At 37.4% G+C, this 10,000-nt stretch overlaps 4 non-coding genes and 31 pseudogenes across 4 annotated transcripts; all 35 read right to left on the bottom strand.

Moving 5' to 3' along the window:
* Window positions 1-296: 296 nt before the first annotated feature.
* Window positions 297-415, bottom strand: LOC148441026 (5S ribosomal RNA; annotated as a pseudogene).
* Window positions 416-531: 116 nt separating this feature from the next.
* On the bottom strand, window positions 532-650 carry LOC148441025 (5S ribosomal RNA; annotated as a pseudogene).
* Window positions 651-766: 116 nt separating this feature from the next.
* Window positions 767-885, bottom strand: LOC148441024 (5S ribosomal RNA; annotated as a pseudogene).
* A 116-nt stretch (window positions 886-1,001) lies between these two features.
* LOC148441023 (5S ribosomal RNA) lies at window positions 1,002-1,120 on the bottom strand (annotated as a pseudogene).
* A 115-nt stretch (window positions 1,121-1,235) lies between these two features.
* LOC148441022 (5S ribosomal RNA) lies at window positions 1,236-1,354 on the bottom strand (annotated as a pseudogene).
* Window positions 1,355-1,470: 116 nt separating this feature from the next.
* Window positions 1,471-1,589, bottom strand: LOC148441021 (5S ribosomal RNA; annotated as a pseudogene).
* Window positions 1,590-1,706: 117 nt separating this feature from the next.
* LOC148441020 (5S ribosomal RNA) lies at window positions 1,707-1,825 on the bottom strand. Its single transcript, XR_015876000.1, has one exon. It is a non-coding gene; the product is annotated as a 5S ribosomal RNA (ribosomal RNA).
* Window positions 1,826-1,940: 115 nt separating this feature from the next.
* On the bottom strand, window positions 1,941-2,059 carry LOC148441019 (5S ribosomal RNA; annotated as a pseudogene).
* Window positions 2,060-2,175: 116 nt separating this feature from the next.
* On the bottom strand, window positions 2,176-2,294 carry LOC148441018 (5S ribosomal RNA). Its single transcript, XR_015876194.1, has one exon. It is a non-coding gene; the product is annotated as a 5S ribosomal RNA (ribosomal RNA).
* Window positions 2,295-2,411: 117 nt separating this feature from the next.
* LOC148441017 (5S ribosomal RNA) lies at window positions 2,412-2,530 on the bottom strand (annotated as a pseudogene).
* Window positions 2,531-2,645: 115 nt separating this feature from the next.
* LOC148441016 (5S ribosomal RNA) lies at window positions 2,646-2,764 on the bottom strand (annotated as a pseudogene).
* Window positions 2,765-2,880: 116 nt separating this feature from the next.
* Window positions 2,881-2,999, bottom strand: LOC148441015 (5S ribosomal RNA; annotated as a pseudogene).
* Window positions 3,000-3,115: 116 nt separating this feature from the next.
* Window positions 3,116-3,234, bottom strand: LOC148441014 (5S ribosomal RNA; annotated as a pseudogene).
* Window positions 3,235-3,350: 116 nt separating this feature from the next.
* LOC148441013 (5S ribosomal RNA) lies at window positions 3,351-3,469 on the bottom strand (annotated as a pseudogene).
* A 111-nt stretch (window positions 3,470-3,580) lies between these two features.
* On the bottom strand, window positions 3,581-3,699 carry LOC148441012 (5S ribosomal RNA; annotated as a pseudogene).
* Window positions 3,700-3,816: 117 nt separating this feature from the next.
* Window positions 3,817-3,935, bottom strand: LOC148441011 (5S ribosomal RNA; annotated as a pseudogene).
* A 350-nt stretch (window positions 3,936-4,285) lies between these two features.
* On the bottom strand, window positions 4,286-4,404 carry LOC148441010 (5S ribosomal RNA; annotated as a pseudogene).
* Window positions 4,405-4,755: 351 nt separating this feature from the next.
* On the bottom strand, window positions 4,756-4,874 carry LOC148441009 (5S ribosomal RNA). Its single transcript, XR_015876160.1, has one exon. It is a non-coding gene; the product is annotated as a 5S ribosomal RNA (ribosomal RNA).
* A 116-nt stretch (window positions 4,875-4,990) lies between these two features.
* On the bottom strand, window positions 4,991-5,109 carry LOC148441008 (5S ribosomal RNA; annotated as a pseudogene).
* Window positions 5,110-5,225: 116 nt separating this feature from the next.
* LOC148441007 (5S ribosomal RNA) lies at window positions 5,226-5,344 on the bottom strand (annotated as a pseudogene).
* Window positions 5,345-5,455: 111 nt separating this feature from the next.
* Window positions 5,456-5,574, bottom strand: LOC148441006 (5S ribosomal RNA; annotated as a pseudogene).
* A 585-nt stretch (window positions 5,575-6,159) lies between these two features.
* LOC148441005 (5S ribosomal RNA) lies at window positions 6,160-6,278 on the bottom strand (annotated as a pseudogene).
* A 117-nt stretch (window positions 6,279-6,395) lies between these two features.
* On the bottom strand, window positions 6,396-6,514 carry LOC148441004 (5S ribosomal RNA). The gene has a single exon (XR_015875999.1). It is a non-coding gene; the product is annotated as a 5S ribosomal RNA (ribosomal RNA).
* Window positions 6,515-6,629: 115 nt separating this feature from the next.
* LOC148441003 (5S ribosomal RNA) lies at window positions 6,630-6,748 on the bottom strand (annotated as a pseudogene).
* A 116-nt stretch (window positions 6,749-6,864) lies between these two features.
* On the bottom strand, window positions 6,865-6,983 carry LOC148441002 (5S ribosomal RNA; annotated as a pseudogene).
* Window positions 6,984-7,099: 116 nt separating this feature from the next.
* LOC148441001 (5S ribosomal RNA) lies at window positions 7,100-7,218 on the bottom strand (annotated as a pseudogene).
* A 116-nt stretch (window positions 7,219-7,334) lies between these two features.
* LOC148441000 (5S ribosomal RNA) lies at window positions 7,335-7,453 on the bottom strand (annotated as a pseudogene).
* A 111-nt stretch (window positions 7,454-7,564) lies between these two features.
* On the bottom strand, window positions 7,565-7,683 carry LOC148440999 (5S ribosomal RNA; annotated as a pseudogene).
* Window positions 7,684-8,268: 585 nt separating this feature from the next.
* LOC148440998 (5S ribosomal RNA) lies at window positions 8,269-8,387 on the bottom strand (annotated as a pseudogene).
* A 116-nt stretch (window positions 8,388-8,503) lies between these two features.
* LOC148440997 (5S ribosomal RNA) lies at window positions 8,504-8,622 on the bottom strand (annotated as a pseudogene).
* A 116-nt stretch (window positions 8,623-8,738) lies between these two features.
* Window positions 8,739-8,857, bottom strand: LOC148440996 (5S ribosomal RNA; annotated as a pseudogene).
* Window positions 8,858-8,968: 111 nt separating this feature from the next.
* LOC148440995 (5S ribosomal RNA) lies at window positions 8,969-9,087 on the bottom strand (annotated as a pseudogene).
* Window positions 9,088-9,437: 350 nt separating this feature from the next.
* On the bottom strand, window positions 9,438-9,556 carry LOC148440994 (5S ribosomal RNA; annotated as a pseudogene).
* Window positions 9,557-9,672: 116 nt separating this feature from the next.
* On the bottom strand, window positions 9,673-9,791 carry LOC148440993 (5S ribosomal RNA; annotated as a pseudogene).
* A 116-nt stretch (window positions 9,792-9,907) lies between these two features.
* Window positions 9,908-10,000, bottom strand: part of LOC148440992 (5S ribosomal RNA) — a 119-nt pseudogene continuing 26 nt past the window's right edge.

The following is a 10,000-nucleotide window of genomic DNA, read 5'->3' as shown; positions in this document are numbered from 1 at the left end:
TGATAATTTGAAAAAATTAAATGTAAAATGTAATAGAAAAGAATGTTATGGCAGTATAAAATTACCTACAGCACCTGGGATTCCTAGGTGGTCTCCCATCCAAGTACTGACCATGCCCAACACTGAATAGCTACCAAGATAAGACGAGATGGGGAATGTCCAGTGTGGATTGGCTGTAGGTGCTCAAAAGTATTAACTTTAGACCTCTTTTACTTCTTAACTCAAGTAAATTCAATGATAAGTTGAAAAATTAAATGTAAAATGTAATAGAAAAGAATGTTATGGCAGTATAAAATTACCTACAGCTCCTGGTATTCCCAGGTGGTCTCCCATCCAAGTACTAACCAGGCCCAACACTGCATAGCTTCCAAGATCAGACGAGATTGGGCATGTCCAGTGTGGTTTGGCTGTAGGTGCTCAAAAACATTATCTTTAGACCTCTATTACTTCTTAACTCAAGTAAATTCATTGATAAGTTGAAAAAATTAAATTTAAAATGTAATAGAAAAGAATGTTATGGCAGTATAAAATTACCTACAGCACCTGGGATTCCTAGGTGGTCTCCTATCCAAGTACTAAACAGGTCCAACACTGCATAGCTTCCAAGATCAGACGAGATTGGGCATGTCCAGTGTGGTTTGGCTGTAGGTGCTCAAAAACATTAACTTTAGACCTCTTTTACTTCATAACTCAAGTAAATTCATTGATAAGTTGAAAAAATGAAATGTAAAATGTAATAGAAAAGAATGTTATGGCTGCATAAAATTACCTACAGCACCTGGTACTCCCAGGTGGTCTCCCATCCAAGTACTAACCAGGCCCAACACTGCATAGCTTCCAAGATCAGACAAGATTGGGCATGTCCAGTGTGGTTTGGCTGTAGGTGCTCAAAAACATTAACTTTAGACCTCTATTACTACTTAACTCAAGTAAATTCATTGATAAGTTGAAAAAATTAAATTTAAAATGTAATAGAAAAGAATGTTATGGCAGTATAAAATTACCTACAGCACCTGGTAATCCCTGGTGGTCTCCCATCCAAGTACTAACCAGGCCCAACACTGCATAGCTTCCAAGTTCAGACGAGATTGGGCATGTCCAGTGTGGTTTGGCTGTAGGTGCTCAAAAACATTAACTTTAGACCTCTTTTACTTCTTAACTCAAGTAAATTCAATGATAAGTTGAAAAATGAAATGTAAAATGTAATAGAAAAGAATGTTATGGCAATATAAAATTACCTACAGCACCTGGCATTCCCAGGTGGTCTCCCATCCAAGTACTAACCAGGCCCAACACTGCATAGCTTCCAAGATCAGACGAGATTGGGCATGTCCAGTGTGGTTTGGCTGTAGGTGCTCAAAACCATTATCTTTAGACCTCTTTTACTTCTTAACTCAAGTAAATTCATAGATAAGTTGAAAAAATTAAATGTAAAATGTAATAGAAAAGAATGTTATGGCAGTATAAAATTACCTACAGCACCTGGTATTCCCAGGTGGTCTCCCATCCAAGTACTAACCAGGCCCAACACTGCATAGTTTCCAAGATCAGACGAGATTGGGCATTTCTAGTGTGGTTTGGCTGTAGGTGCCCAAAAGCATTAAATTTATACCTGCTATTACTTCTTAACTCAAGTAAATTCATTGATAAGTTGAAAAAATTAAATGTAAAATGTAATAGAAAAGAATGTTATGGCAGTATAAAATTACCTACAGCACCTGGTATTCCCAGGTGGTCTCCCATCCAAGTACTAACCAGGCCCAACACTGCATAGCTTCCAAGATCAGACGAGATTGGGCATGTCCAGTGTGGTTTGGCTGTAGGTGCTCAAAAACATTAACTTTAGACCTCTTTTACTTCTTAACTCAAGTAAATTCAATGATAAGTTGTAAAATTAAATGTAAAATATAATAGAAAAGAATGTTATGGCAGTATAAAATTACCTACAGCTCATGGTATTCCCAGGTGGTCTCCCATCCAAGTACTAACCAGGCCCAACACTGCATAGATTCCAAGATCAGACGAGATTGGGCATGTCCAGTGTGGTTTGGCTGTAGGTGCTCAAAACCATTATCTTTAGACTTCTTTTACTTCTTAACTCAAGTAAATTCATAGATAAGTTGAAAAAATTAAATGTAAAATGTAATAGAAAAGAATGTTATGGCAGTATAAAATTACCTACAGCACCTGGTATTCCCAGGTGGTCTCCCATCCAAGTACTAACCAGGCCCAACACTGCATAGTTTCCAAGATCAGACGAGATTGGGCATTTCCAGTGTGGTTTGGCTGTAGGTGCCCAAAAGCATTAAATTTATACCTGCTATTACTTCTTAACTCAAGTAAATTCATTGATAAGTTGAAAAAATTAAATGTAAAATGTAATAGAAAAGAATGTTATGGCAGTATAAAATTACCTACAGCACCTGGTATTCCCAGGTGGTCTCCCATCCAAGTACTAACCAGGCCCAACACAACATAGCTTCCAAGATCAGACGAGATTGGGAATGTCCAGTGTGGTTTGGCTGTAGGTGCTCAAAAACATTAACTTTAGACCTCTTTTACTTCTTAACTCAAGTAAATTCAATGATAAGTTGTAAAATTAAATGTAAAATATAATAGAAAAGAATGTTATGGCAGTATAAAATTACCTACAGCTCATGGTATTCCCAGGTGGTCTCCCATCCAAGTACTAACCAGGCCCAACACTGCATAGCTTCCAAGATCAGACAAGATTGGGCATGTCCAGTGTGGTTTGGCTGTAGGTGCGCAAAAGCATTAACTTTAGACCTCTATTACTTCTTAACTCAAGTAAATTCATTGATAAGTTGAAAAAATTAAATGTAAAATGTAATAGAAAAGAATGTTATGGAAGTATAAAATTAAGTACAGCACCTGGTATTGCCAGGTGGTCTCCCATCCAAGTACTAACCAGGCCCAACACTGCATAGCTTCCAAGATCAGATGAGATTGGGCATGTCCAGTGTGGTTTGGCTGTAGGTGCTCAAAAACATTAACTTTAGACCTCTTTTACTTCTTAACTCAAGTAAATTCATTGATAAGTTGAAACAATTAAATGTAAAATGTTCTAGAAAAGAATGTTATGGCAGTATAAAAATACCTACAGCACCTGGTATTCCCAGGTGGTCTCCCATCCAAGTACAAACCAGGCCAAACACTGTAGAGCTTGCAAGATCAGACGAGATTGGGCATGTCCAGTGTGGTTTGACTGTAGGTGCTCAAAAACATTAACTTTAGACATCTTTTACTTCTTAACTCAAGTAAATTCATTGACAAGTTGAAAAAATTAAATGTAAAATTTAATAGAAAAGAATGTTATGGCAGTATAAAATTACCTACAGCACCTGATATTCCCAGGTGGTCTCCCATTCAAGTACAAACCAGGCCCAACACTGCATAACTTCCAATATCAGAAGAGATTGGGCATGTCCAGTGTGGTTTGGCTGTAGGTACTCAAAGAAATTAACTTTAGACCTCTTTTACTTCTTTACTCAAGTAAATTCATTGATAAGTTGAAAAAATTAAATGTAAAATGTAATAGACTGTTATGGCAGTATAAAATTACCTACAGCACCTGGGATTCCTAGGTGGTCTCCCATCCAAATACTAACCAGGCCCAACCCTGCAGAGCTTCCAAGATCAGACGAGATTGGGCATGTCCACTGTGGTTTGGCTGTAGGTGCTCAAAAACCTTAACTTTAGACCTCTTTTACTTCTTTACTCAAGTAAATTCACTGATAAGTTGAAAAAAATTTAATGTAAAATGTAATAGAAAAGAATGTTATGGCAGTATAAAATTACCTACAGAACCTGGGATTCCTAGGTAGTCTCCCATCCAAGTACAAACCAGTCCCAACACTGCATAGCTTCCAAGATCAGATGAGATTGGGCATGTCCAGTGTGGTTTGGCTGTATGTGCTCAAAAACATTAACTTTAGACCTCTATTACTTCTTAACTCAAGTAAATTCATTGATAAGTTGAAAAAATTAAATGTAAAATGTAATAGAAAAGAATGTTATGGCAGTATAAAATTACCTACTGCAGCTGGTTTCCCCAGGTGGTCTCCCATCCAAGTACTGACCATGCACAACACTGCATAGCTACCAAGAAAAGACGAGATGGGGCATGTCCAGTGTGGATTGGCTGTAGGTGCTCAAAAGTATTAACTTTAGACCTCTTTTACTTCTTAACTCAAGTAAATTCAATGATAAGTTGAAAAATTAAATGTAAAATGTAATAGAAAAGAATGTTATGGCAGTATAAAATTACCTACAGCTCCTGGTATTCCCGGGTGGTCTCCCATCCAAGCACTAACCAGGCCCAACACTGCATAGCTTCCAAGATCAGACGAGATTGGGCATGTCCAGTGTGGTTTGGCTGTAGGTGCTCAAAAACATTAACTTTAGACCTCTTTTACTTCTTTACTCAAGTAAATTCATTGATAAGTTGAAAAAATTAAATTTAAAATGTAATAGAAAAGAATGTTATGGCAGTATAAAATTACCTACAGCACCTGGGATAACTAGGTGGTCTCCTATCCAAGTACTAAACAGGTCCAACACTGCATAGCTTCCAAGATCAGACGAGATTGGGCATGTCCAGTGTCGTTTGGCTGTAGGTGCTCAAAAACATTAACTTTAGACCTCTTTTACTTCTTCACTCAAGTAAATTCATTGATAAGTTGAAAAAATTAAATGTAAAATGTAATAGAAAAGAATGTTATGGCTGCATAAAATTACCTACAGCACCTGGTATTCCCAGGTGGTCTCCCATCCAAGTACTAACCAGGCCCAACACTGCATAGCTTCCAAGATCAGACGAGATTGGGCATGTCCAGCGTGGTTTGGCTGTAGGTGCTCAAAAACATTAACTTTAGACCTCTATTACTTCTTAACTCAAGTAAATTCATTGATAAGTTGAAAAAATTAAATTTAAAATGTAATAGAAAAGAATGTTATGGCAGTATAAAATTACATACAGCACCTGGTAATCCCTGGTGGTCTACCATCCAAGTACTAACCACGCCCAACACTGCATAGCTTCCAAGTTCAGATGAGATTGGGCATGTCCAGTGTGGTTTGGCTGTAGGTGCTCAAAAACATTATCTTTAGACCTCTTTTACTTCTTAACTCAAGTAAATTCATAGATAAGTTGAAAAAATTAAATGTAAAATGTAATAGAAAAGAATGTTATGGCAGTATAAAATTACTTACAGCTCATGGTATTCCCAGGTGGTCTCCCATCCAAGTACTAACCAGGCCCAACACTGCATAGCTTCCAATATCAGACGAGATTGGGCATGTCCAGTGTGGTTTGGCTGTAAGTACTCAAAGAAATTAACTTTAGACCTCTTTTACTTCTTTACTCAAGTAAATTCATTGATAAGTTGAAAAAATTAAATGTAAAATGTAATAGACTGTTATGGCAGTATAAAATTACCTACAGCACCTGGGATTCCTAGGTGGTCTCCCATCCAAATACTAACCAGACCCAACACTGCTGAGCTTCCAAGATCAGACGAGATTGGGCATGTCCACTGTGGTTTGGCTGTAGGTGCTCAAAAACATTAACTTTAGACCTCTTTTACTTCTTTACTCAAGTAAATTCACTGATAAGTTGAAAAAATTAAATGTAAAATGTAATAGAAAAGAATGTTATGGCAGTATAAAATTACCTACAGAACCTGGGATTTCTAGGTAGTCTCCCATCCAAGTACAAACCAGTCCCAACACTGCATAGCTTCCAATATCAGATGAGATTGGGCATGTCCAGTGTGGTTTGGCTGTAGGTGCTCAAAAACATTAACTTTAGACCTCTATTACTTCTTAACTCAAGTAAATTCATTGATAAGTTGAAAAAATTAAATGTAAAATGTAATAGAAAAGAATGTTATGGCAGTATAAAATTACCTACTGCAGCTGATTTCCCCAGGTGGTCTCCCATCCAAGTACTGACCATGCCCAACACTGCATAGCTACCAAGATAAGACGAGATAGGGAATGTCCAGTGTGGATTGGCTTTAGGTGCTCAAAAGTATTAACTTTAGACCTCTTTTACTTCTTAACTCAAGTAAATTCAATGATAAGTTGAAAAATTAAATGTAAAATGTAATAGAAAAGAATGTTATGGCAGTATAAAATTACCAACAGCTCCTGGTATTCCCGGGTGGTCTCCCATCCAAGTACTAACCAGGCCCAACACTGCATAGTTTCCAAGATCAGACGAGATTGGGCATTTCCAGTGTGGTTTGGCTGTAGGTGCCCAAAAGCATTAAATTTATACCTGCTATTACTTCTTAACTCAAGTAAATTCATTGATAAGTTGAAAAAATTAAATGTAAAATGTAATAGAAAAGAATGTTATGGCAGTATAAAATTACCTACAGCACCTGGTATTCCCAGGTGGTCTCCCATCCAAGTACTAACCAGGCCCAACACTGCATAGCTTCCAAGATCAGACGAGATTGGGCATGTCCAGTGTGGTTTGGCTGTAGGTGCTCAAAAACATTAACTTTAGACCTCTTTTACTTCTTAACTCAAGTAAATGCAATGATAAGTTGTAAAATTAAATGTAAAATATAATAGAAAAGAATGTTATGGCAGTATAAAATTACCTACAGCTCATGGTATTCCCAGGTGGTCTCCCATCCAAGTACTAACCAGGCCCAACACTGCATAGCTTCCAAGATCAGACAAGATTGGGCATGTCCAGTGTGGTTTGGCTGTAGGTGCGCAAAAGCATTAACTTTAGACCTCTATTACTTCTTAACTCAAGTAAATTCATTGATAAGTTGAAAAAATTAAATGTAAAATGTAATAGAAAAGAATGTTATGGAAGTATAAAATTAACTACAGCACCTGGTATTGCCAGGTGGTCTCCCATCGAAGTACTAACCAGGCCCAACACTGCATAGCTTCCAAGATCAGATGAGATTGGGCATGTCCAGTGTGGTTTGGCTGTAGGTGCTCAAAAACATTAACTTTAGACCTCTTTTACTTCTTAACTCAAGTAAATTCATTGATAAGTTGAAACAATTAAATGTAAAATGTTCTAGAAAAGAATGTTATGGCAGTATAAAAATACCTACAGCACCTGGTATTCCCAGGTGGTCTCCCATCCAAGTACAAACCAGGCCAAACACTGTAGAGCTTGCAAGATCAGACGAGATTGGGCATGTCCAGTGTGGTTTGACTGTAGGTGCTCAAAAACATTAACTTTAGACATCTTTTACTTCTTAACTCAAGTAAATTCATTGACAAGTTGAAAAAATTAAATGTAAAATTTAATAGAAAAGAATGTTATGGCAGTATAAAATTACCTACAGCACCTGATATTCCCAGGTGGTCTCCCATTCAAGTACAAACCAGGCCCAACACTGCATAACTTCCAATATCAGAAGAGATTGGGCATGTCCAGTGTGGTTTGGCTGTAGGTACTCAAAGAAATTAACTTTAGACCTCTTTTACTTCTTTACTCAAGTAAATTCATTGATAAGTTGAAAAAATTAAATGTAAAATGTAATAGACTGTTATGGCAGTATAAAATTACCTACAGCACCTGGGATTCCTAGGTGGTCTCCCATCCAAATACTAACCAGGCCCAACCCTGCAGAGCTTCCGAGATCAGACGAGATTGGGCATGTCCACTGTGGTTTGGCTGTAGGTGCTCAAAAACATTAACTTTAGACCTCTTTTACTTCTTTACTCAAGTAAATTCACTGATAAGTTTAAAAAATTAAATGTAAAATGTAATAGAAAAGAATGTTATGGCAGTATAAAATTACCTACAGAACCTGGGATTCCTAGGTAGTCTCCCATCCAAGTACAAACCAGTCCCAACACTGCATAGCTTCCAAGAACAGATGAGAATGGGCATGTCCAGTGTGGTTTGGCTGTATGTGCTCAAAAACATTAACTTTAGACCTCTATTACTTCTTAACTCAAGTAAATTCATTGATAAGTTGAAAAAATTAAATGTAAAATGTAATAGAAAAGAATGTTATGGCAGTATAAAATTACCTACTGCAGCTGGTTTCCCCAGGTGGTCTCCCATCCAAGTACTGACCATGCACAACACTGCATAGCTACCAAGATAAGACGAGATGGGGCATGTCCAGTGTGGATTGGCTGTAGGTGCTCAAAAGTATTAACTTTAGACCTCTTTTACTTCTTAACTCAAGTAAATTCAATGATAAGTTGAAAAATTAAATGTAAAATGTAATAGAAAAGAATGTTATGGCAGTATAAAATTACCTACAGCTCCTGGTATTCCCGGGTGGTCTCCCATCCAAGCACTAACCAGGCCCAACACTGCATAGCTTCCAAGATCAGACGAGATTGGGAATGTCCAGTGTGGTTTGGCTGTAGGTGCTCAAGAACATTAACTTTAGACCTCTTTTACTTCTTTACTCAAGTAAATTCATTGATAAGTTGAAAAAATTAAATTTAAAATGTAATAGAAAAGAATGTTATGGCAGTATAAAATTACCTACAGCACCTGGTAATCCCTGGTGGTCTACCATCCAAGTACTAACCACGACCAACACTGCATAGCTTCCAAGTTCAGACGAGATTGGGCATGTCCAGTGTGGTTTGGCTGTAGGTGCTCAAAAACATTATCTTTAGACCTCTTTTACTTCTTAACTCAAGTAAATTCATAGATAAGTTGAAAAAATTAAATGTAAAATGTAATAGAAAAGAATGTTATGGCAGTATAAAATTACCTACAGCTCATGGTATTCCCAGGTGGTCTCCCATCCAAGTACTAACCAGGCCCAACACTGCATAGCTTCCAATATCAGACGAGATTGGGCATGTCCAGTGTGGTTTGGCTGTAAGTACTCAAAGAAATTAACTTTAGACCTCTTTTACTTCTTTACTCAAGTAAATTCATTGATAAGTTGAAAAAATTAAATGTAAAATGTAATAGACTGTTATGGCAGTATAAAATTACCTTCAGCACCTGGGATTCCTAGGTGGTCTCCCATCCAAATACTAACCAGGCCCAACACTGCAGAGCTTCCAAGATCAGACAAGATTGGGCATGTCCACTGTGGTTTGGCTGTAGGTGCTCAAAAACATTAACTTTAGACCTCTTTTACTTCTTTACTCAAGTAAATTCACTGATAAGTTGAAAAAATTAAATGTAAAATGTAATAGAAAAGAATGTTATGGCAGTATAAAATTACCTACTGCAGCTGGTTTCCCCAGGTGGTCTCCCATCCAAGTACTGACCATGCCCAACACTGCATAGCTACCAAGATAAGACGAGATGGGGCATGTCCAGTGTGGATTGGCTGTAGGTGCTCAAAAGTATTAACTTTAGACCTCTTTTACTTCTTAACTCAAGTAAATTCAATGATAAGTTGAAAAATTAAATGTAAAATGTAATAGAAAAGAATGTTATGGCAGTATAAAATTACCTACAGCTCCTGGTATTCCCGGGTGGTCTCCCATCCAAGTACTAACCAGGCCCAACACTGCATAGCTTCCAAGATCAGACAAGAGTGGGCATGTCCAGTGTGGTTTGGCTGTAGGTGCTCAAAAACATTAACTTTAGACCTCTTTTACTTCTTAACTCAAGTAAATTCATTGATAAGTTGAAAAAATTAAATTTAAAATGTAATAGAAAAGAATGTTATGGCAGTATAAAATTACCTACAGCACCTGTTATTCCCAGGTGGTCTCCCATCCAAGTACTAACCAGGCCCAACACTGCATAGCTTCCAAGATCAGACGAGATTGGGCATGTCCAGTGTGGTTTGGCTGTAGGTGCTCAAAAACATTAACTTTAGACCTCTATTACTTCTTTACTCAAGTAAATTCATTGATAAGTTGAAAAAATTAAATTTAAAATGTAATAGAAAAGAATGTTATGGCAGTATAAAATTACCTACAGCACCTGTTATTCCCAGGTGGTCTCCCATCCAAGTACTAACCAGGCCCAACACTGCATAGCTTCCAAGTTCAGACGAGATTGGGC

This window comes from Taudactylus pleione, unplaced genomic scaffold, assembly GCF_031769625.1.
Source record: "Taudactylus pleione unplaced genomic scaffold, aTauple2 ptg001666l, whole genome shotgun sequence".
Classification (NCBI taxonomy): domain Eukaryota; kingdom Metazoa; phylum Chordata; class Amphibia; order Anura; family Myobatrachidae; genus Taudactylus; species Taudactylus pleione.
This window is presented reverse-complemented; position numbering and strand designations above follow the sequence as displayed.